Below are 24,808 nucleotides of genomic sequence, written 5' to 3' on the forward strand. Positions count from 1 at the left end.
AAAATAATGGGGAGATGCTTTATGATTGTAAAAATCAAATTTCTAACTCAACAACCACCCACTTCATTTTGAAATTGTTAATTTTGTCAGGAATCATTGATGTTTTTCTTCTGATAAATTAATTTTTTGGTATGTTTGAGTGTGAATATGTATTCTATTCATGACTCAAACTTTGAGTTTATTTATATTTGAAAACTATTGGAAAGCATTAGCTTTTCTTGCATCTACATTTTTTCTTTTTAAGTAAAATTTTTTTGAAGATTTTATTTATTATTTGTGAGAGAGAACAAGTGGGCAGAGGGAGAAACAGGCTCAGAACCCTGGGATATTGACCTGAGCTGAAGGCAGATCCTTAACTGAGTCACCCAGGCGCCCCTCCAGATTTTTTTCGTTTAAACAGCTTAGTGGGGGCAGCCCCGGTGGCTCAGTGCTTTAGCGCCGCCTTCAGCCCAGGGCCTGATCCTGGAGACCCGGGATCCAGGCCTGTGTTGTGCTCCCTGCATGGAGCCTGCTTCTCCCTCTGCCTGTGTCTGCCTCTCTCTTTGTGTCTCTCATGAATGAATAAATAAAATCTTTATAAAAATTAGACAGCTTAGTGGTTAGTGTAGTTAGAAAAGAGATGATTTACAAGATTTCAATGGTTTGTGATGATAGCAAGTTTTGCAAATCATACACTATCATTTATCAGTAATACCTTTAAATTCAGTCATAAATCACTTAGGAAGATCACAATTGCTCTTCAGCTCATTAGGTTTATAGAACCTTAACTAGTTTTATATTTTTATGAGAACCATTGTAAGCCACAGAAAATTATCTTGAGTGATTTGTTAGTTGGCCAAATGGCAAGTTATTTCAAATAAGAATGTATATGTTTTTTAACAACCTTGAGGTCTTTGGCTTTAAAACAGAAAGTGAGTCTAAAAAGTTACTGTGTTTGCAAATGCTGTATATTTTAAGTATTTAGTTTTTTTGCTGCTTGAGGTACAGATTAGAAAGCTAACACTTTAAAGAAAACCATTTTTCTGTTAGCAATTAAAGATTGCTTAAACCATGGAAGTGGTATTTTCCTAGAACCCGGATGTTTGATTGTAAATTTGAATTTCCTGAGTTCCTAGAATAGTAAGATTTACATTTAAAGGACAGACAGGGAACCCTGGGTGGCGCAGCGGTTTAGCGCCTGCCTTTGGCCCAGGGCGCAATCCTGGAGACCCGGGATCGAATCCCACGTCGGGCTCCCGGTGCATGGAGCCTGCTTCTCCCTCTGCCTGTGTCTCTGCCAGTCTCTCTCTCTCTCTCTCTCTCTCTCTCTCTCTCTCTCTGACTATCATAAATAAATAAAAATTAAAAAAAAAAAGACTTTAAAAAAAATAAAAGACAGACATTCCAAGTCAAAACTTATTTATATTTAGGTGCCTGATACAATCCTTTAATAGCTGGGGTGGTTATTTGCCATGGATCTCAATTGCAGCAGGATTACCTCTCCTCTGTTACTGCAACAATGGCATCAGTTTTTGTTAGTGCAGAAAAGATGTTTGAAAAATAGGTAGTTTCTTGAATTGCAAGAAATTTGCAGATTATAAAGGATAGTGTGGAAGAATAGAAATGGTACAGAATTTGAAACTTCGTGACCTAGGATTTTGTACTTTAAGCTCTTCTGAATTCCTGTTCTTTTAGGTAAGCCATTTATGTGTGTGTGTGTGTGTGTGTGTGTGTGTGTGTGTGTATATATATATATATTTTTTTTTTTTTTTTTTTTTTAAGATTTTATCTATTCATGAGAAACAGAAACAGAGAGAGGCAGAGACACAGGCAGAGGGAGAAGCAGGCTCCATGCAGGGAGCCTGATGTGGAACTCAATCCTGGGTCCCCAGGATCACACCCTGAGCTGAAGGTGGCGCTAAACTGCTGAGCCACCGGGGCTACCCTATTTATTTTTTTACAGTAGGTTCCATGCCCAGTGTGGGACTGGACTTCATGGCACCAAGATCAAAAGAGTTGACTGAACCAGCCAGGCACCTTCCTCCTCTTTCAAATTTGTATTATGAGAATATTAAAACAAAAGTTGAAAGAATAGCACGAATATTAAATACCTATATACTTTCTACCTTGATGTGTTGTGCCCATACATACTTTATCTTTCTCTGTATAAAGAATATTTTCCTACATAACCACTATACTATCACACTGAAAAGGAATACTGGTGTTCTATAATGTAATATGTAGATCATGTTTACATTTTTCACCTGTTCTAGATTCATTTTTTCTAGAATTCCCTGTTTCTATGAAGGATAAGATTATTTGTATATTATGCCTTTAAATGTTCCAATTCTTTTTTTTTTTTTTTTTTTTAAAGGGAGAGTGCTCACAAGCAGGGAGTAGCGGGGACAGAGGAGAGGGACAGAGAATCTCAAGCAGGCTCCATGCTCATCACAGAGCTCGGTCTCAAATCTCATGACCTCTTTGAAGGCATGAACTGAGCTGAAATCAAGAGGTGGTGGCTTAACCAACTGAGCCACTCAGGCTTCTCCATAATGGTCCGTTTTCTGCTGTCCCTAGTGTTTAAGTAAAATTTACCACACAGATTTTGTTTCTTATTCTTAACCCTTCCCCATCTGAATAGGAGAAACATTTAATGTGAATTCAAGTATTGTTTCCAGTAATTTGTATAAAAATGAAAAGTCCTATTTATTCTAGACAAGAGTTGTCTTTAGAACTGTTGTAATGTTAGGAGTTTCAGTGAGAATTTCTTTTTTTTAAAGATTTTATTTATTCTTGAGAAAGAGAGAGGCAGAGACACAGGCAGAGGGAGAAGCAGGCTTCATGCAGGGAGCCTGATGTGGGACTTGATCCTGGGTCCCCAGGATTACACCCTGGGCCGAAGGCAGGCACCAAACTGCTGAGCCACCCGGGCTGCCCAGGAATTTTTTATATTTTTACTAAGGCAACTTATTCTAAATATAAATATGTTTGCAATAAACTAAAGTTTTTATAGATCTTAACCTAAAATATGCTTGGAATTGAACTGGAGTTCTTAAACATAGGCAGATGTTTTTCGATAATATTTTCATTGTAAATCTCAAAACTATTAAACTTTATGGAAACCTATGTGGACATCACATAAAGGAAAAAAGTATATGAGGAAGATATTTTTGAAGGTGAATGATTTTTCTACAATAGATTCTTAGAAGAGTTCAGGTTACATTTTAAAAATACATTGTTGATTTTCAGTTGTATCCTGCTGACAGTGATTTTACCTTCATTTTCATTACCGGCCTCAACAGTAATAGCTCAAATTTATTAGTCCTTTAATATATTCTGGCACTGTTTAGTACTCTGTATGGGATATGTGATTAATCACAGTTGGCCTTTTGAGGTAGGTATGTATTATACCTCATTTTTTCCAGATGATCAGCTTTTCTGAGGTTTTAGGTTATTATTTTTTTTATGATAGTCACAGAGAGAGAGAGAGAGAGAGAGAGGCAGACACATTGGCAGAGGGAGAAGCAGGCTCCATGCACCGGGAGCCCGACGGACTCGATCCCGGGTCCCCAGGATCACGCCCCAGGCCAAAGGCAGGCGCTAAACCGCTGCGCCACCCAGGGATCCCAGATTTAGATTATTTAAACAACTTTGTTAGCATCAAAGTGTTTAAAGAAAGTGGGAGGAGTTTATAGACAAGTGTTCTAAATCCTGGGTCTGGGCATGTAGTCCTTTGAAAAAGTAGATTATGTATAACTACTCACAACCACATACGGTTAAAAATGTTTTAGAAATTGGCATGGTTTAGGAACTTCCATAGAGCTTCATCTTACAATTTGTAAAATGTTACTTCAAAAATTCTATGTAATTTTACCCTTCACAATTGTAAAGTTACTCACAACCACATATAGTTCTTACAAGTGTTTTAGAAGTTGGCATGGTATAGGAACTTCCATACAGCCTCATCTTATAGTTTGTAAAATCTTACTTCAAAAATTCTATGTATTTTTACCCTTCACAGTTTCAAAAAAAATTTTAGCTGTGTATATTTTAGTCTAATTTCAAATAACAGGAGTTCTAAACACAAACACAGCAAATCTAATTCTGGACTTTTTATTTGGTAAGAGCTCATTCTTCAAAACTATATTCAACATTAATGTGAGAACAATCCATTTACCTTCTGTTCCTAATAAGCACTCATGAGTTTTATTAGGATGAAATATTCTTAAATCAAGGCCAGAATTTAAGATTTAGTGCCTTTGAGTATCTTACTTAACAGTTACCTTTTCTTTCTATGGAAGTGTGGAAGCCTTGCAAAAATAAGTTTTCTGATAGGATAGACTTATTTATTGTGGTGTGTGTGGGTGTGTGTGTGTTTGGGTGTTTTTGGAGGGGAAATCTTTAAAATATTTGAAATTATGAAAAACTTCATGAAAATAAAAATGAAAAATTGTAAAGGGCACAACAATATTTAGTGCTCCTTTTAAAAAGTTGTGAAAGAGGATCTTGGCTCCTATATTTAATAGGAAAGTCTTAGTTATTGAAGCTGGACCAACATTTCAAGTTATTTATAATTTATGGTTTATCAGACTCAGAAGGTTAAGATATTTTTGATACATCTCCAGTCTATGTCACTGAATACTGAAATATCTTTTTATTCAACTTCCTGGTACTGCTCAATTGATCCTAAATAAACCATTATGATGAAATGTAAAAATTCAGATTATTTGCCTATAAAATAATTTTGCAATTCTAAATTTCATAATTGAACCATAGAAACTCACTTCAGTGTATTCAGTGATAATCATTTTTTAATAGGGAGAAAAGTATAATCAGTTTAACTTTTATCAGATTCTATGCAGATTAAAATATGCAAAATTTTATTAGCAAATCCTTTTGGCAAGTAATTTTATATATGGAGTCTTTAAAAGTACCTTAAAATTGGGGATGTTTACTAGAATGAAGACTTAATAGATATGTATTGATGTATTTGCCTGCATTGTATTAATTTCCCAAAGTGTTAAACTATTTTTTCTGTACTACAGTTGACTGTTGATAGGTTCTCAAAAAAGTCATCAAATACATTGCTTCAGGTTCTTGCTTTCACTTCATGTGTCAGGAGAAAATAGGGGAATTAACTTTCAAGTATCTACTGAATAAATGCATGCTAGACACCAAGGTGCTATGAACATCTCAGTGAACAAGTTTACATTTCGGTATAGAAAAATTATAAGATGGCTGTTGGGTGCTATGATAGAGAAAACAATATGTGAGGATTGTTCCAGGAAATCTATGGCAGCAAGACTTATCAACAGGCCTGAAATTTGTGAATCCCTGGCAAAGGGAACCACTAGTTCTGTCTCAATAGAGGCAAGAAAAAAAGAACATTGCTTTATTTGAGCAGTTGAAACCACTTAATAGTTGATAAGCTGAATTTTGCTTCTAGTCCTTCCCACTATTTCAAACAGATGACTTGTGACTATTACATGAAGTATTTCTTAGTTACAAAAACATAGGAGCTTGATAGTTAATAATTGCACCCAAGCTGTTAGGAAATAGAAATGGAGAAAAAGCTTGAATATCTGAAACTTTATAATGGGTAAAATAATGTGAATATAATTTTGCTCTAGGAAAATAGCAAGTTGAGAGAACATAATACTGGGCTATTGTTTTAAGTCCATGCCTACATAAATTTAGATGTTAACTGGAAGTTTGTTTTTCACTTTTCAAAGAAAAATACATGTTGGTTAGAAATCGTCTTTTGGTTTCATTTTTACTTGGCATTTCAGTCTTAGAAACTAATAGAATTAAGAAGCTATAAGACCCTTTATTCCCTTTGAAATTGCCTTCAGATTGAGGAAAATGTAACAATTGGCCAGACTTCTTTTGGGGGAAAGAAAAGCCTTTTCAAAGGTAGAAACTAGTTATTTTTTTATAGGTAGATAAAACCTAAGTGGTTGCTTTAAACAGTTTGATTCCTAGAAAAGTTTTCACCATAAGTAAAACCTGTTTTTATTAAATGCCTCTCCTAGGACACCACATACCGGTGTCTAGTTTACTCAGTAACATGATTTCCAGATTGGTTAAACAGAGGTTAGTGTGCAAGTGTGCACTAAAAGGGACAATTGTACCAAAAGGACAATTAACCAAGATTTTTAAAATGTCCCTTATACTTTTGTTTAGTATCAAAGATTGAAACTTCGTTTTGAGGAGAACCCTGGAACTAATAGCCTGATGTCTTATAAATATTTTTGGAATACATAAAGACTGGATAAAAATAAAGCACAAGAGCTGGTTTCCAAACATCTTTTTTTGGTAAATATCTATTCCAGTTTCTAAATTTTCAAATTTTTGTAAAGTATAAAAATCTCTTAGGGTGGAAATATTGTCTACCCACTGCAACATGTTAATGAGGAAGGAAGTATTAATAAGAATTATTGATGTAATGATAAGTTATATTAGAAAGGTATTACATGAAATAGTGTTCTTATAGCTATAAGAGTAATTGAGAATTATACTGGAACTTTGATTACTGAATTAGTGAATTCTGGTTCTTGACTGGTTTTGGCTACTTTCTGGAATCTTTTTTTTTTTTTTTAATTTTTTAATTATTTATTTATTTATTTATTTATTTATTTATTTATTTATTTATTTATTTATTTATTAATGATAGTCACAGAGAGAGAGAGAGAGGCAGAGACATAGGCAGAGGGAGAAGCAGGCTCCATGCACCGGGAGCCTGACGTGGGATTCGATCCCGGGTCTCCAGGATCGCGCCCTGGGCCAAAGGCAGGCGCTAAACCGCTGCGCCACCCAGGGATCCCTACTTTCTGGAATCTTTAACAATCAGTGTTCTCTTCCAATTGGAAATTGATATACTAATAAAAATTCATACATTTTAACTGAGTTCATGTTTGTAAATTTTATGTTTAAGAATTAGTTATTTCTTAGTCAAAATCTGATAGATTGATTAGTTTTTAATTAGGAATAAATACTGGGATGCCAGATTAAGTATAAAATTTTGTATTTGGTAGCTTTATATTATCTTTACTATTCACATAGTAACATTTCTTCAGTCTCCCGGGCCTCCTTAAATGTTCTGGACATATTCCCATCTCCAAGGTTTTCTTTACAAATTAACTCTTGTCTGCTTTAAAAGTATTTATCCAGGTAGCTGCTTAACTAAGTTCTCAGTCTTCAAGACCAAAGTGTTGTCTTCTCTGTGAGATCTGCTGTGGCTACTGAATTAAAAATTGCTGCTCAATTCCCATCTTGTCAAAACTTCATCTTTCCTCTATTTTTTTCACCTGAAATACTTAATCATTTCCTAATATATTGAACAGTTTACCTATTATGCTTATAATTTGTCTTTTGTACTCTGATATATTTCAGAAACTGAGAACAAGGCTTGACACATAGTGGCACTCTATATTAATTTGTTGGATGAGGGCAGCCCGGGTGGCTCAGTGGTGCAGCCTTCAGCCCAGGGTGTGATCCTGTAGACCTGGCTGGGATCAAGTCCCATGTTGGGCTCCCTGCATGGAGCCTGCTTCTCCCTCTGCCTGTGTCTCTGCCTCTCTGTGTGTCTCTCTCTGTCTCTCATGAATAAATCAATAAAATCTTAAAATATATATATATATATTTGTTGGATGAAATATTGCAGTGGGAAGTAAAATTGAAATTATCAGTTTATAATACCAGAATACAATTTTTTTAAAAGATTTTATTTGAGAGCACAAGTTGGGGTAGGGACAGAAAGAGGGAGAAGCAGACTACTGAGCAGAGAGCCCAATGCACTCCTGATCCCAGGATTCTGGGATTATGACTTGAGCCTAAGGTAGCTGTTTAACTCACTGAGCCACCCACATACCCTTTGAATTTTAATTTGTAAGGATTAGAGTATGGTACCAACTTATGACAATGTATTATTTTTTATAAAATTAAAAATCCAGTAGCTTTCCTGTTAACAGGTTAAAAAATATACTTCCGAAAAAAAATGTACTTATGGTTTTTCTAAAAATACAAAGGTAGTGTTTTTGTTTGATACCCCCAGATATTTAGGTATTGTATAATAAGCTTCAATGACATTTAGAGTTACCTTGATGTATAACACAAAGTGTTTTTTAAAAATTACTCAAAGGGCATTACTAATATACCTGCCATTTTGAAGTAACTTTAAAAAAAATTGGTTGTGATTTAGTTTCAGATAAAATTTTAAAACCTGGTGTAAGATAAGTGCCCCACTAGTTATAATAAAGTTTTAGCAGTATTATGTTGAAGTGAAATTTCTGAGACATTTATATGAAGTTAAAACTTTTATTTTCACATGTTGATTTATCGATTTCAGATAGTTTTGTTGTATTAGTAAAGTGTAAACAGTCTACTTCTTTCCCTCCCCCTTTCACAGCTTTGACTAACATTGACAACATTGACACAATCCCAACATCTGATTGATGAGTGGGAATTTTTTGCAAATATTAAAAATATATTAATATTAAAGTATTAAATATTACTAACATATACAAATACTTATTTTAATCCATAAACCTAGCTTTAAATAGATTTGTTTTTAAAAACAAATATAAAAGATGAATTACTCTAGCTTTTGTCTATAAAATATTATATTACATATATTCTGTGTTAAGTATTATTTATCAAAAAAATATTATTTATCATTTTACTTTTTGTTCTTCTAATTTTCACCCAAGCTTCACTTACTTAGGCATAGCAGACATTAAAGGTAAACTTAAATTGCTGGATTCGTAAAGTGAGGATGAGTGACACTTAACTTGGGAATTGTGTAATAATAGGAAATATATTTTGGTTAGTTTAATTCTGTATTTTTTTTTAACCTTTGGGATTTAGTGTCTCAATGAACATTGGATTTTAAAGTTAAGTTACTTTTCAAGATAGTTTGCTACAAAATTTTTTCCCAAGTTTTTTGAATGCTAGATGTTTAAGAAAAATACGTTGAAGACTTGGATAGTATGGTGAGCTTGGTTACTCTCCATTAGCAACTAAAACTACTGGACTGAGTTTGAAAATCATCTTAAAAGCCTTATTGAAGATTTGATAGTATAGTAAGGAATTGCCAGGCCAAAAACATTGGGAAACAAATACAGAAAAACAAAAATAGGAACACTGGGAGATAAGCAAAGTACCTCAGTTGTTTTTACCCTGAGAATCTTTGCACACCAGGAGAATGCAAGCTGCAATTTTGAATGCTTCTAAGCTCCGGCAACAAAAGTCAAAGCCTTGAGCGTTGTGATCCTGAGTAGAGTGGAATGGAGAAGCCCTGATAAGTTATAACGCTGAGTTGTTCCTTGCATGGATTTGTGGTTCAAATAAATAAGCACTTGGTGTTTTTTTTTTTTCTTTTCTTTTTTTTTTTTTTTTGATGTTTCAACAACAACAAAAAAACCCCACAAAAATCCATAAAGGTGGACTCAACCTGAATTTAGGCTCTTAAGAAACTGATAAGCTTACTCATACCCTTTCTGGAAGAATGTACCTTCATCATAAGTTGCAAAAGAATCTCCACAAATATTTTTCCAAGGAGAAGGATTTCAGTTGTTAAAAACAGCATGAAAGGAAATCACACATAGCAGAAACAGATCTGCAAAGACTTCGTTTAAGGTTGAATTGAGTTAAAACAGATTAGACACACTAAAGAGAATAGAAGAAATCCAGATTAGAGTTTAAAGAGACCGCGAGATAGGAAATATGAAAGAGGATTAAGAGCCACAAAGCATAGAGTGAAAATGTGTTTAATTGGAAGTTTCAGAAGCACAATTTGAAGATACACATACTAATTTTCCAGAATTAAAGAATTCAACAGATTGAGTATGCTCAATGGATCCCAAGTAGTTAAAAAAGAAAAAACTTCCCACCTAGTCACATGAAAATGCAACCATAGAAAACAAGACAAAATTGCAGAAGCCACAATATACAAAAAGTCAAAGGACCAGATGAATGCAGATTGATTGGCAACTTCCCAACAACAATGGAAACCAGAAGACCTTGGAATTGCCTCTTTAATATTCTGAAAGAAAATAGCTGTCAAAGTAATACATACAGAAAAATATGGGGATACAAAAATTCTAGGCAAGGTTAATAAAAACAATGGCATTGTCAAAGATAATAATTTTGGACATTTCCAGTTATATACAATTTCCTCAAGCTTAAAAATAATAGTATCCATCCGGTTACCATAAATATTTGTTTTCTTTAGTTTTCTCCCCCAAATTCACTCCGTTCTAATGAAAGTTCTCATAAGTGAATGGGCCTTTATTAGAATTGTAATTAATAGTATATTTTTAGTTTCACTTTTAAAGAAGAAAGCAATTAGGAATTTTATTATATTTATAAAATAAATTTGGTAGATCTTATTTCATCACTTTAGTGCTTGAAGTTTATGAAGTGTGTGTTCAACAGTTTAAGTGTTGACTCCTATTTTTACCCATATATAATCATTCCAATAATAAAATGTTACTCATACCTTATAAAACACTTTAATCTTGAGTTATACTAATGTCTTATTTCTTTAGTTGATACTCATTTTTAGGTTTGAAAATTATCTGAGTTAAATTTGTATGGTAGTACTTTATCAGTTTGAGATAGATTTCTTTTTAAAATGCTTAAATTCTTTTGAGTGTTTTGAAGTTGCAAAAGTCCTGCTTTGAATATATTGTTAATTTAACAGTATTATACATCTGATTTCTGCCTGGCTGCTCAGTTGGTAGAACATCTGACTCTTGTTCTCAGGGTCGTAAGTTCACGTCTCATGCTGGATATAGAGCTTACTTATTATTTAATTTTAAAAAATCAAAAATCGGAAGATTGTAATTTCTGTGTGCATAATACATATCCCATGTCTTTTTAGAGTATTTGGAGGGTTGGTTTAGAGTTTTAAAATACATATATATTATTTAAAAATATGGTTCAGAAATCCAAGATACTAAAGGGACCTACAGTGAAATGTTTTTCACCTACCTGTCCGTGAGTCATCCGTCCTCTCCTCAGTGACAAATGCTCAGCCCGTATTTTTGTCTTCTGCTTTTACATGAATAATTGCCTTTTATTGTGCACCTTGCTTTTCTTTCTTTGTTGCTTAACAAAGTGAATTTTTAAAGTTATTATGTTTTACAGAGGGGTGTTTGGCTCTTCCCAGACTTGTTTTAATATGAACATTACTGCATTGAATGTCTTTCTACATGTCATTTCCTATGTGTGAGTATGTTGTAGAGTGTTTCTAGATGAGGAATTGCTGGATCAGAGAGTATGTTGGATTTTTTTGAATTCTCTATATCCACATTCCTTCCCTGCAGAATTTGTAAAAATTTAAAATACAATTGATATTCCTTGAAAAAACTCAACTTCCTCAGATCTTCTTAATATACAATCTTATTACAGTTTAAAACTTTTGTCAGTATAAGTAAATAAGCTCTGTGGTTTTCATTTGCATTTCTCTTATGAATGAGATTGAGCATGTTTGCATGTTGAAAGACTGGATTTCTTTTTAAGCTCTGATACTTTTACCACATTTTTCTGTTTTGCTTTTTATTTGCAGAAACCTATATATTATAGAAGGGATACCTCACAATTTGCTGTTTAAAAGTTGAAGTAATTTTGTCATAATCTTTAAATAGTATGCTCTCCTTATTTATGTTCTCGGTGTCACATTCCAAGAAAAGATAAATATGCCCTATGATGAAAAACCAATATTTCTCTCTCTCTTTTTTTTTCTTTAAAAAGAAAAAAGTTGGGATCCCTGGGTGGCGCAGCGGTTTGGCGCCTGCCTTTGGCCCAGGGCGCGATCCTGGGGACCCGGGATCAAATCCCACGTCAGGCTCCCGGTGCATGGAGCCTGCTTCTCCCTCTGCCTGTGTCTCTGCCTCTCTCTCTTTCTCTCTGTATGACTATCATAAATAAATAAAAAATTAAAAAAAAAGTTTTTATTTATTCACAAGAGACATAGAGAGACAGAAAGAGAGGCAGAGACACAGGCAGAGGGAGAAGCAGGCTCCATGCAGGGAGCCCGACATGGGACTTGATCCCGGGTCTCTAGGATCACATCCGGGCCAAAGGCAGCGGCGCTAAACTGCTGAGCCACCTGGGCTGTCCCAAAAACCAATATTTCTCTTTGTTATTTTGGTGTTCTTGACTTAACTCTCAATACTTTGCTTTAAAATACATGTTCTGTGCTTAGATTTTCATTTAGTTGATCAAACTTACAATTTGCCATTTAAATCTTGTGTTCACAAGTTATTTTTCTCACATGTCTTGAGCTTTCTATATTCTTGCAACTCAATATTAGGAAGACATGAGAAGAAAATGTAATGATAATAGTTTTAAGTAGTACTTCAAGTACTTCTTTTGCTAGGTACTTTTTCCCCCTTAATTGACTTACTATAAAATATTTGTGAAGAAAATCTTGATTCACAGTATAAATTTTCTTGAGCTATTATTATTTTTTAAAAGATTTTATTTATTTATTCATGAGAGATACACAGAGAGAGGCATAGGCAGAGAAAGAAGAAGCAGACTCCATGCAGGAAGCCTGATGTGGGATTCGATCCCGGGACTCCAGGATCACGTCCTGGGCCGGAGGCAGGCGCTCAACTGCTGAACCACCCAGGTGTCCCTTGAGATATTAACAACAGGCTTCAAAATTATGAGGGCACTTTAAAAAATTATAGAAAGCGCTTTGAAGTGAATTTTATATATGGATTAATTTGTACTACCTAACATGAAACATTTTGTTTATTAACAGTAAACGTTTTTAAACTAGTTTTCCCAATAGTGAGGTAGTTAAACACTTGTAAAATCTGGATTTCCAACATGCATACCCTCCTATCCAACAATGTATCTCAAATGTAGCATTTTGGAAGTTCATCCCTACATTATTTTAGGCCTTGTTTGTGTGGATATTGCTTGATGAGAGGAATGGCAGGGGCGGGAGGCAATGGTCTTGTCTCTAGCCTCTTTCCTCAGGTTTAGGTAGTGGTTAGAAAAGGGCTGTCAGCTCAGCTTCTTAGAGAAACTGGGCAGTAGGAAACTTATTTTCCTATTACTTTTTACATGTCACAGATTTTGATAATCTGACAGCTACACTAACTTGTAACATAAAGTCTGGACAAAATTAGACCTGTGTATGTTAGAATCCACTAGAAAGCATGGCCATCTGTTTATTAGATGAGAGGAACCTTCCTCTAGATTTCATATATAAGCTAAAATATTACCTTGATCCAGAGCTTGCTATTCAGCTTTTTTTTAAATATATAAACAAACATAAAAATAAATAACAGCACTGTGAGGGTCTGGTTTTTTATAGCAGAAATGTCAGTATAATCCTTCGTTCTTGTCTACTGAAACCTAATGGCAGTATTCCATATAGAATTTGAGCTTAATTCTTTATTTTTGGCGATATCACTTTAGAAAATGTTCCCATAAACATATCTTTAGAGGACCTAAAATGTAAAACATAAGCCAAACATTTCAAACTCTATAAATCAAATTGCTTACAAAATAGGGCATACTTTTGTTAAGCCTTTATAGGCCTGCTTGGAGAAAGGTACTTAGGAACTTAGGTAGTAAGGAAAAAAGTTTTTAAATTTAAGTACCTGTTAGGTTATTTTATAAATATTCTGGAGATAATAAATACTTAAAATTTTAAAGTAGGACTTATTAAAATAGAATCAGAATTTGAATTTTGGAATTGTCCATCACAGAGAAGTTTTAGGTCTCAATCTTATTCCATGATTCTTTATAGAACTTAATATTGTTTTTACCTGAACTATTCCTTTGATTTTCATAAAGATAATTTGTTAGTTATGTCTACTGTTAAAATCTCACTTTCGGAGTCCCAATTTCTCATCTTTCCGGTGGTTATTTGAAGCAGTGCTACATGGGAAATAAAAACTTCATTTAAGAGAATTAAAAAATTGATTTGGGTGTTTGCATGGAGTTTAAACCATGTGAAAATCTACTTTCAAAATCCATAATATCATTTTAATCAGTCTTTATTTTATAAAATTGTTATTCTAAATTGACTGACACTATAATCTTTCTAAGCCATTTTATTAAGGTGGGGTTTTTCAGTTAATGTTTCAACAAGAGTTATAGAACTCATAGCTTTTTATAAAAGTTATTCATTTATATTTTTACATTTTCATAGGTATTTGAGTTAGTATAATATTAATTCCACAAGCTAACTTTGAATATGCAATCAATGATAAATATACCCACATTGATAGGGCAACTGTTTATTGAATGTTCTATGTAGGCACTTTGTAGGTGCTGTGAAATAAACTGATGAAAGTCAGTGCCTTTGTGGGATTTTTTTTATGATGTTGACTCATTTGTTTTCAGATAAGCCAATGGAATATTGAAAAAAATAGTTACAGCAGGCTTTCTTTACACAGTTGTCACTAAAGCTAAATATGTGGGTGAATAAAAGTGTTGATTAAATGGTTGAATTTTAAAAGACAAGCATAATGAAGTGGCATCAAAGGAATGGAAGTTAAGAGAAATGAGAGGAAAAGTGAATTTGTCATTATTTAAAAGGGAAAATAAAACTCCTATTTTTCTTTTATAAAGGAGTAATACAATACAATACCTGTTTATTGCAGAAGAATTTAAGTACAAAGGGGGAAAATCGTATTCCCACTACCTGACACTACTGTTAGCTCTCAAGATGTAGCTATCTATAAAATCTTAAGAATTTTTGCAACTTAGGTTTTCCACATGGTAGCATATTTTTGTCTGTCTTATACCAAATTGCTTTTAAATAATCAAAGTAATCCATTCTAGATAATGTGCTATTTAACCAGTCCTTTGTTGTACATTGTATTGTTTCCAGTTTTTTGCTTTATAAGAAACTTACACACACAAAAAAGAAAGAAACTTAACAAATAGGATTTTATTTAAATACTTTTACTTGTATAATTTCTTCAGATTAACTCTTTAGAATTGGCATTTCACTATCAAAGGTTGTTGGCATGATCTTTCAAATAAGCCAGGTAAATTGCTTCTGAATTTTAATGAGAATGGCCAGTGTATAGTTTGCCCAAGAATAGAGAGGAAAAAGATTAAATAAATGTGGAAATTTGGTGGAAAAGATGATTAAGAGATTATTTGGTGAGCGTATTCTTAAATGCAACTTGGAATTAGGTCATTTTAATAACTATGTAGGATTGAGAAAACTAAAATTGGGTCATAATACAAATGTTGGTTCTGGTGTTTTGGATAAACACCAAATGTCTGGATATGGAGGGCAGAGTTGCAGAATTTAATTATTTCTGATCTAAAATTAGAATATTTGAATAGAAGCATTGATTAAAAATGTAATATTTTAGTCTGAGGAATACACTAAATTTTGTATAATGAGGAAATGGATTTTTTCCACATTCTTGAATCTTGTGTTGATAAGGAAATTGAAAAGTAGGCAAGTTGCTCAAAAAGTAGAGAAATGCAATCTACTAAATTTGTATCCACTTCATTATGGAAGCTTAATCTTGCTTTTCCAGAAGTGATTTTCAGAAAATCCAGATAAAGTATTACCCATGATACTACATACCTTTATCAATGTTATACTCGATTTAGCAATGTAAAAGCATATAATCAATGCCAAGGAAATGAAAAGTTTATGATGCCATTGAAAATTGCAAGCGGAAAAAAAAATTGCAAGCGGAATCGTTTTCTCATGAATCTATCAAAATGGGAAAGAAATTGATTAGTGAAACTAGAATGATTCACAGTAGAGGAGTGACTAAAATATGGCTTTTGTCCAATGATAATTCAATTATTAATTTTTTAAAATAGCAATTCTCAATTCATAAAATTGCAAATGTAGGGGAAAGTATAGTAAGAAAGAATTGTAAAAAGTTTTCAGTAAATGGTCTTCCACTTCAAAAATTTTCCCCTCCAGGGATGCCTGACTCAGTCGGAAGAGCATGTGAGTTAGTCTTGGGGTCCTGAGTTTGAGCCCCATGTTGAGTGTAGAAATTACTGAATAGAAAAATCCTACTCCATACGTTAAAAAATAAAATTGTATGACTATACTCATGGAAGAGTAACTCAGCAAATGAGAATGGAGTGAGATACTTTCTAAGGTGATACATAAAGTTCTTGTGAAATTATGTTACTGAATAGTATTTTAAGTATGCCTGGAAAGGTTTTCATTTTATTAAGAGGACAATTCGTAAAAGCTGAAAATTAAGGTAGCATAGAAAACAATATTTATATGGATTGAAAAGAAACTGTTAGACCTTTGAGGGAAGTGAATCAATACATCTGCTGAAGCATTACACAATTGCACAGCATTTTGGATTTGATGCTATTTTTGAGATCAGTAGCTTATAAACTTGGTTTTCTGACATTCCTACTAGCTCAAAGATCTCAAATTATTGTTCATATTTCCATATTTCTCATTCTCAATTTTAATGTACTGGATTTTTTGTTTGTTTTGAGTTTTTTTGGTTTCTTTTAAAAAAGTATGAGTGGGGAGGGGTCCAGGGAGAGGAAGAGAAAATCTTAAGCAGGTGCCACAGCCAGCATGGAGCTTGATGCAGGGTTCGCTCAGCCTCACAACTGTGAGATCATGACCTGAACAGAAATCAAGAGTCAGATGCTTAACTGACTGAGCCACCCAGGTGCCCCTACTGTACTGTTGAACCACAAAGTAATTTTGAAGGAATGATGGAGGTGGCAAAATGGAGCTAGAGTAGCAAACCAATTAGCCCATTGATAATTAGTAATTTTTTTTTAAAGATTTTATTTATTCATAGAAATGCAGAGAGAGAGAGGCAGAGACACAGGCAGAGGGAGAAGCAGGCTCCATGTAGAGAGCCTGACATGGAACTCGATCCAGGGTCTCCAGGATCATGCCCCAGGCTGCAGGCGGCGCTAAACCGCTGTGCCACCGGGGCTGCCTGATAATTAGTAATTTTTGATACTTAAGACCAAACTACTTTTCTCAAAAACTAAAATATCCTGCTCTTTTTCCTTACTCAAAATTTAAAGGATATTTTTGAAAAATGTTTGCCATAAGGTTGACAAAATATTTTTACTGGAAGCAAAGAATTTAGACATTAAGTAAAATAGGCCATGCCTATAGATGTCAAGTGGTAGTTTTGGCAGATACCCTGTAAGTTGGAGCAAAATCAAAGTTAGGTGAAAGTTTTACCTTTGATGGTATTGATTGAAATCTGTTTTGCGTGTTTACCTATCAATTATTTAACTTTTTTAGCTTTGTAGCCCTGAGAATTTCAGAGCATGTAAAAATGAATCTGAAATGGAGATGTTTATAACTAGTGAAAAGATACCAATAAACTACTCAGAACAATTTACTGCCCCAAATCAACTATGATTTTTTTTCTTAAAAAAAAAAAAACAAAAAACCCAACTCTCTTTACTGCAGTAAAATTGTGTTATAGAAAATGTGCTAGGGAAATACGTAACTGAGACAAACCTCAATTTTCCCATTGATAACAGTTTTGGTAACAATTTTGTGTACATTTCTCCTTAATTTATGTCTCTTGCACTCTAGATTGCAGTTGAGGAGGATAGATGGATGGGTAAACATACAAAATGTGTATATATTTTTAAAATTCCACCTATAGTATATTGCAGGTATTTTTATTTAGTATTAAATAAATCTACATCATTATTTTATGTATGTATATCCTATCCCACTGGTTTAGACAAAGCATAATTTACTTAGTCATTCTGCCTTTGGTCATTTACGTTTCCAAATTTCTGTATTAGAAGCAATCTTTCAGTGAATATCCTCATACTTATATCTTGCTAAAGAGCAGTATACAGTGTAGTCACTAAGAGCTCAGTTGTGCAATCATGTGCAAGTTACTAAACCTTCCTGTGCCTCAGTTTTCGCATCTTTAAGTAACAACAATACAATCATATTTTATTTACTTGACTAGTGTTCTAGGATTAAATGAATTAATATATATATACATACATATATATACACACTTTTATTAGAGTAGTGCTTAATTAAGCAATTAAGTAGTGCTTAATTTATTAAGTAAAGATGCTGCTAGTATAAGCAGCATTTTGTCATTGATTTCAACTTCTAAGAAATTGAATCCAACTTTTAAATTTGTAATAGATAAGCAATAACCTTTTTTAAAAGATTTTATTTATTTATTCATGAGAGACATAGAGAGGCAGAGGGAGAAGCAGGCTTCATGCAGGGAGCCTGATGTGGGACTTGATGCCAGGACCCCAGGATCACATTCTGGGCCCAAGGCAGGCGCTAAACCGCTGAGCCACCCAGGTGCCCCGTTAAGCAGTAACTTTTATTACCAGTTCTACTGATCTTTGTTACTCCATTCCATCGACCTGCATATCCTTCTGTTCACCAGTTCTCTTATAATGTCCTTTGACTTTGATGTGATTTTGTCCTTTTTTTCTCATCTTATGTATTCTTCAGAGTTCTGTTCTTTTTCTCTGCCTGGTAATGCATATTTTTTAGAAATTACTCTTTGCTTATGTATATTCTTTGCTTTTAGGGAATATACCTAATTATATATCCTGGTATGTATATATTCCTTTAAAACAAGTGACTAGAATACAGATTCCTTAATCCTCAGTCTGATTTAAAAACAAATACCTTGTCTCTTAATCTTAAATTGTTTGTACTCAGGTACCATTTTATTGTCATCTCATTTTAATCTAATAAAAAGTAAATTTTACAGCAACTTATCAATATTTTTTTGTTCTCATGAAAAAAAAACTGGTTTTCTCCTCCTATTTCCCCTCCTTCAAGTTCAGGCTACTGTTACCCCACTTAAGGATGACAGCAACAGTCTCTTAGCAATTATTCTGTCAGCTAGTGCCTGCTTGCTTCATTCCGTAGCACGAAAGCCACCTCAGTCTTCCTCAGCCTGCACCTCCCACCCTACTACCGATGAGCCGTAGTTTCTGTACATTCCTTATTGGGTGACATCCATTTTTTTGTGTGCATCAGATTTAAACTCTACTTAGTTTTTTAGGCCCTTTGTAAAGTGCACCTCTACTACAATTAGCCAAACTGCTTTCCCAGTACATGTTCATTCTTATGTGGATGTATGTCTTGGCAATTCGACAGAAAATTCCAGAAACTCCTGTCACTGATTTACACAAACGTTTTTTCCTCATTAATGCCCTAGATTCTACCTGCTTAGTGAAACTTCCCTTGGTAACTCCAGTTTGCATGGAACTCATCTTCCTCTGAATTTTATAGGACATGGGACAGATACAAAATAATTGAAAGTTAGTCTTGTGTTCTTTCCAATAATTACTTTTATTTGTCCAAGTAGATTACAAGCTCTTTAATAGAGATCAGTTTCTTATTCTTGTATCCACTTGGTAAATCCTGTGCACACAGTAAAGATGACTTTAGTTGGTTCAGAAAAGTGGAAGGTCAATTAATACTTAGTCTGGTTAGTATGAAGTATTAACATGAACATAAACTTAATCTAGAACTGAAGATAATCCTATTTTTGCTTAGCACATTTTAATTTCAGTCATAATAAGACTGTAACAGTGGCCTATACCTTCCACTCATTTAATAATATATTATTTCTGTGACACATTTTAAGTGCTTGGAGAACTGAAATTTGTGGGACATGAACAGGTGTATCTAAATCTGTATATGTAGGCATACATTTATAACTACATGTAGTAGAAAGTTGTAAGTTCTAGATAAAATACCGTGTTGTAGGAAAAATAAGTACCAGATGAACAAAAAGTTAAAACTTCCTAGTTTCTTTAGTGACTTACTCACTAAAATAGAACTCCATGAGTTACAAAACTTAGTTTAATCCACCACTCTATCTCCAGTGCTGGAAAATGACCTACCACACAAGGCACATATTTATTTGTGAAATAAAAATGAATTTATTGCAGACAGTCCCTTGCTGATACTGGGACTAGGTGGTGGAAAGGAGAATGTTCTGCAGCTACTCCAGCAACTTAAAACTTGGTTTATCTTAAAGTGTTACTCTTCAGTGTTTCCCAAATTCCTTAAAAACTGCTTATATTCTTTAATCTTAAACATGTATTTTTCAGGATCTGAGATTGGAGAGCAGTGGGGAAAAGTAGATGAATAAAAAATAAATGATGTTTGCTTACAGCTTTTAGGATTGGGGCCAAACTTTTTGGATAATTAAGACAAGCAGAATGAGACCACTTCTGTAGCTCGAACTCAGTTTAAATGGTCTTAAATTCCACAAAAAGTGTGTCTACTTTGCTTTGGTAAAGATGTAGGGAACAAATTAGGAAAGCAGGTTTACAATTAATTTATTGATTCATCACATTTATTAAAAGCAATTACCATGTAAATTCACTTAAGATGAGGCCTAGCCCTGCCTCTGCTGGGTAGCCCAGTAGTGTCTTAACACACAAGCACTGGGGCACCTCACTGTCTCAGTCAGTGGAGCATGCGACTTCTGGTCTCAGGGTTGTAAGTTTGAGCCTCACGTTGGGTATAGAGACTACTTAAAAATAAAAATCTTAAAAAACAAAACCATAAGCACTGACTTTTCTTAATTGGTTACTATATAAAAAACTTAAAGTATATAGGGATCGTTTTGCATGTTCATAGTTACCGTGTCGTTTGGGTTTATTTGTCAAATGCTTTTGAGCTGCTTAAAATTAATTACACAGTTACTAATTATTATAATTGAAAATATTGTAAATAATGTTCTTTTTAAAATTCTGATGTTAGGAGATTTGTTTTCTTGTCCCAAAGCATAAGAAAAAAATTGAATTTGAGGAAATAAGCCAAAATGCTATTGACGTATATAGGTTTATTTGATAAGAAAAATGTTTTATAGGCATTTACACCAAACTTTTAAAGTATTCAGTGAACTATGAAAAATGTTCCAACATTAGCCAGGAAAAACTAATTTAATTTTGAACAGGTAAATATTGGGGCTCCTTTAAATTTCCATATAAAAATGTTCCAGGTAAGGGCATAGTTAAACTGTTAAAAATGGACATTACCACAGTTGGTCAAAGATTTATTAAACTTTTTTCCTCGTCTGACCCAGCTTATATTTTAAAAAATTAAATAATCTGCTGTAAGTCATCATTACTTCCAGTACTTACCGGAGGATAGTTATAGTTCCAAAAGACAATGTTCAATGAATGTTTGGGAAATAACTGGAAATTAAGAAAGGACTGGAAATAGGAATTGTTCAAAAGTGTTAGTGATGATTTATGTTTATTCAATGTTATACTTGTTTTACTCTGCCCCAAATAACCAGTAACCCCAATAACCCCCGATAATTTTTATTCTTTTCCCTCCACAACAACTTTTCATGTCATGGTAAAATTCATGATTCATTAAAAAAGTAGTATCGTAATTGTATGACATTCTTAAGGTAAACAGTAGATATATCAGAAAAATACTAAAAAGTATCCTTAATTTTTTCTTATAATTTTTTAGTTATAAAAATAACCACATTAGAAATTTTGAAAGAACAATCATAACATCTCACTAATACATACATTATTTATATTTTGGCATGTTTCTAACCAGTTTTAAAAGTCTGCATTAAGATAAGTTGCGATTTCTGTTAAAAAACAGGAGTCCAGGGCAGCCTGGGTGGCTCAACAGTTTAGCGCCACCTTCAGCCCAGGGTGTGATCCTGGAGACCAGGGATCCAGTCCCACGTGGGGCTCCCTGCATGGAGTCTGCTTCTTCCTCAGCCTGTGTCTTTGCGCCTCTCTCTCTCTCTCTCTCTCTCTCTGTGTCTGTCATGAATAAATAAATAAAATCTTAAAAAAAACAAACAAACAGGAGTCCACACTTCTAAGGTGATTATTTGTACATTAAAGTTTGAGAGGGATCCCTGGGTGGCACAGCTGTTTGGCGCCTGCCTTTGGCCCAGGGCGTGATCCTGGAGACTCGGGATCGAATCCCACGTCGGGCTCCCAGTGCATGGAGCCTGCTCCTCCCTCTGCCTGTGTCTCTGCCTCTCTCTTTCTTTCTCTGTGTGTGACTATCGTAAAAAAAAAAAAAAAAAAAGTTTGAGAGCTGAAGGCGAAAGATAATTTTTTAAAGAGCCCCTGTTATTTTCATTTCAAAATTAAATAACATTGCTTTTATTTATTTTTAAGTAAACTGCCCCCAACATGGGGCTCAAACTCATGATCCCAAGATCAAGAGTCACTCTATCAATTGAGTCAGCCAGGTGCCCCCATAACATTTAATAGGCAAGATATGAGCAAGTTCTAGTAAGCTTTGTAAAAGCATGTGTATGTATATAATGGGCTTATTAAATGGAGACACTTTTCATTGGTTAATGGCAGATCCAATAATCTCTAATGTCAAAGTTCAAGGCAGTATCTAGAATTTTACATTAATTTTTAAAGATTTTTTTCATTAATTTATCAAGTAGATTCCTGTACAAGCCTATATTAACTATGATAAATATTAAGAACATTTAACTTCTAAATAAGATGTTTTCAGGTAAATTAGTAAATAACATAGCATAATGTTTAAAAGAAGAAAAATGGACTAGTAGTGTGACAAAGGGCAGGGTATTCACATGTTCTTATGCTGGTTTTTCACCAAAATGGAATTTGAATATGACCTGCAGCATAACCTTTGCTTTTCTATCAAATTAGGGCCAATTATAATAACAAACCTTGCCCTTTTTGGTTATTTGGTTTATATAGCTCTGTTTAGAGAATATGTAATGAAAAGTTTATACTCCTTGAGTTCATAATTTTATTAATTGGTATGATTTATGCATCTGGAATGCCTAGATGCTTTCTTTTCAATCCTTGGAAACTTTATAGTACATGTACTTATCCCTGTTTTATAAGTGGGAACATGGATTCTGGGAAAAATTCAGTATTTGATACAAGGTGATCAAAATCTTTTTATTTTTATCACACTGCTTTACCAAAGCAGGTTGATATTTTAAAATTTGAATATTTACAAAGAAATTAGATTACAGCTGCTATATTAATGCCCTCAGTGTAGGCTCTAGTGAGGGGCTATCAAATATTTATTGGTTGAATTAGTGAATGACAATCAGTGACCAGGTATTCAAGACCAGAGAATTCTATAGTTTTTCTACTTACATGTATTGAATGTAATACCAATTGAAGCAATAAATAATCCAAGACAGAGGACCAATTCATGTAGAGAAAAAAGCCAGATTTTTTGGTTTACATTTCTTACACAAAAATAGATTAAAAAAATAGATTTTTTTCTATTTAAATACATAAATGAAATCGTATATGTGCAGTCCCTGAAGTATTGTCTCTCTTTTCTTGTCTGTTTTTCCTTCTACCCATAGTAGAACTCTGCTGTAACAATATTATCAACTTTGTGTGTATACCATATTTTCTCCGGGCTCCTAAAATTGTCTACAAATATAGATATGTACAAACAAGATTTATTTTTTATCATTGTTATATAAAAGTGAATTCTACACATTTTAATATTTTTTCATTCAATAAAATCTTACAGAAATTCTCCCAAGTTATCTGTTATAGCTTTAATTCATTTTATGGGTATATAATATTCTATCATTTTGATGCATCATATTTTATTAAACCATTTCCCTATTGATAGACCTTTAATTTGTTAACTATTTTTGTTGCTGCAAAGTTAGCAGTCAATAACTTTGTACAACACTTTGTATTCTGATGTTTTTGTTTCTGTGGGGTAGATCCGAGAATGGAATTGTTAAGTCAAAAGGTATATATATATTTTTTTGAACAGTTTTTGCCAATGGCTTTCCATAAACGCCATAACAATTCATATTTCCATAAGCAGTGTATGAACTCCCTTTTCCTCAAACCACTTCAGTAGTGTTAATACCCGTTTTAAACTTTTACCATACTAATTGGTATAAAGTGATATCTATTATTTTGTTTCTCCCGTTTTGGAAGTTTGTATTTGTTTGACACATTATTTTTTTAACCATTTGCATCTTCTGGTAATTGCCTATTCATATTCTTGGCCAGTTTTCTCTATGAATATTGGTTTTCCTGGCCAATTGTGATAACTGTATATAATTTGTCGTCTGCATCTGGGAAGTTGGTGACTTGAACTAATTTACTTCACTCCCACTTTCAACTCAACTGTTTACCTCTTCTGAGACAAGCAGGGGAATGCAAGGAAACCTTGGATTTTATGACTGCCTCAAAAGGAGGGCTCGTGGAGAACTTAAGGGAAAGAGTAAGAAACTGACCCATAAAAACACTTGGAACCCCTCAACTGCCTTTCTACTCCCAGAGGAATGTTGACATCAGCGTGGCCTGCAAGAAACCAAAAAGAAGCAGAACCAGCAGGCTGAATCCTCCCTACTCCTGAGCAAAGATTTCTTTCTGAATCTATGTCCAAGGACTACTAACAGCCTATTTGCTGTCTACACCCGCTACATAGCTGTCCTAGTAGGTCAAGGGTCAGCTACCCTGGTCTGCCAACACTAAGCTTCAGTGAATAGACAGAAAAAACAGCTGCACATCTAAGGATTCAGCAACAAGAAAGGAGTGCTAACTAAAACTGGACAAGCCCTAACAAAATAGAGGAGAGAGACAATAACTTCAACAAAATAATATGAACACAGTGATGTTGAAAGTGCAGTATTTTTGAAAAATGGGCCAAAATGGTAACATGGAGACCTAAATTATTGGCTTGGAAAATCTAGTGGAAGAAATAGTTTTAAACCTAGAACAAAAATTCAAACAGTGTAAAAATAACAGATTTTGAGGATAGAACAAGGAGATCTAATGGGTATAATAGTTCTAAAAGAAAAGAAGTGGAACAGATGGAAGAGGAAATGATTTTTTAAAAAGCTCCTGA

At 33.8% G+C, this 24,808-nt stretch overlaps 1 protein-coding gene across 3 annotated transcripts in view; it reads left to right on the plus strand.

The window, feature by feature from the left end:
• The window catches only part of CSTF3 (cleavage stimulation factor subunit 3), a 69,969-nt gene that overhangs the window by 23,326 nt on the left and 21,835 nt on the right, over positions 1 to 24,808 (plus strand). Inside the window, exon 4 of one of the 3 annotated variants that reach the window (XM_038563074.1) lies at positions 6,163 to 6,294. The exons of the other annotated variants lie outside the window; for them this stretch is intronic. The gene's annotated coding sequence lies outside the window, so the exon portion shown is untranslated. The remainder of the gene's footprint in view (positions 1 to 6,162; positions 6,295 to 24,808) is intronic. 3 annotated transcript variants of the gene reach the window in all.

This window comes from Canis lupus, chromosome 18, assembly GCF_011100685.1.
Source record: "Canis lupus familiaris isolate Mischka breed German Shepherd chromosome 18, alternate assembly UU_Cfam_GSD_1.0, whole genome shotgun sequence".
NCBI classification, from domain to species: Eukaryota; Metazoa; Chordata; class Mammalia; order Carnivora; family Canidae; genus Canis; species Canis lupus.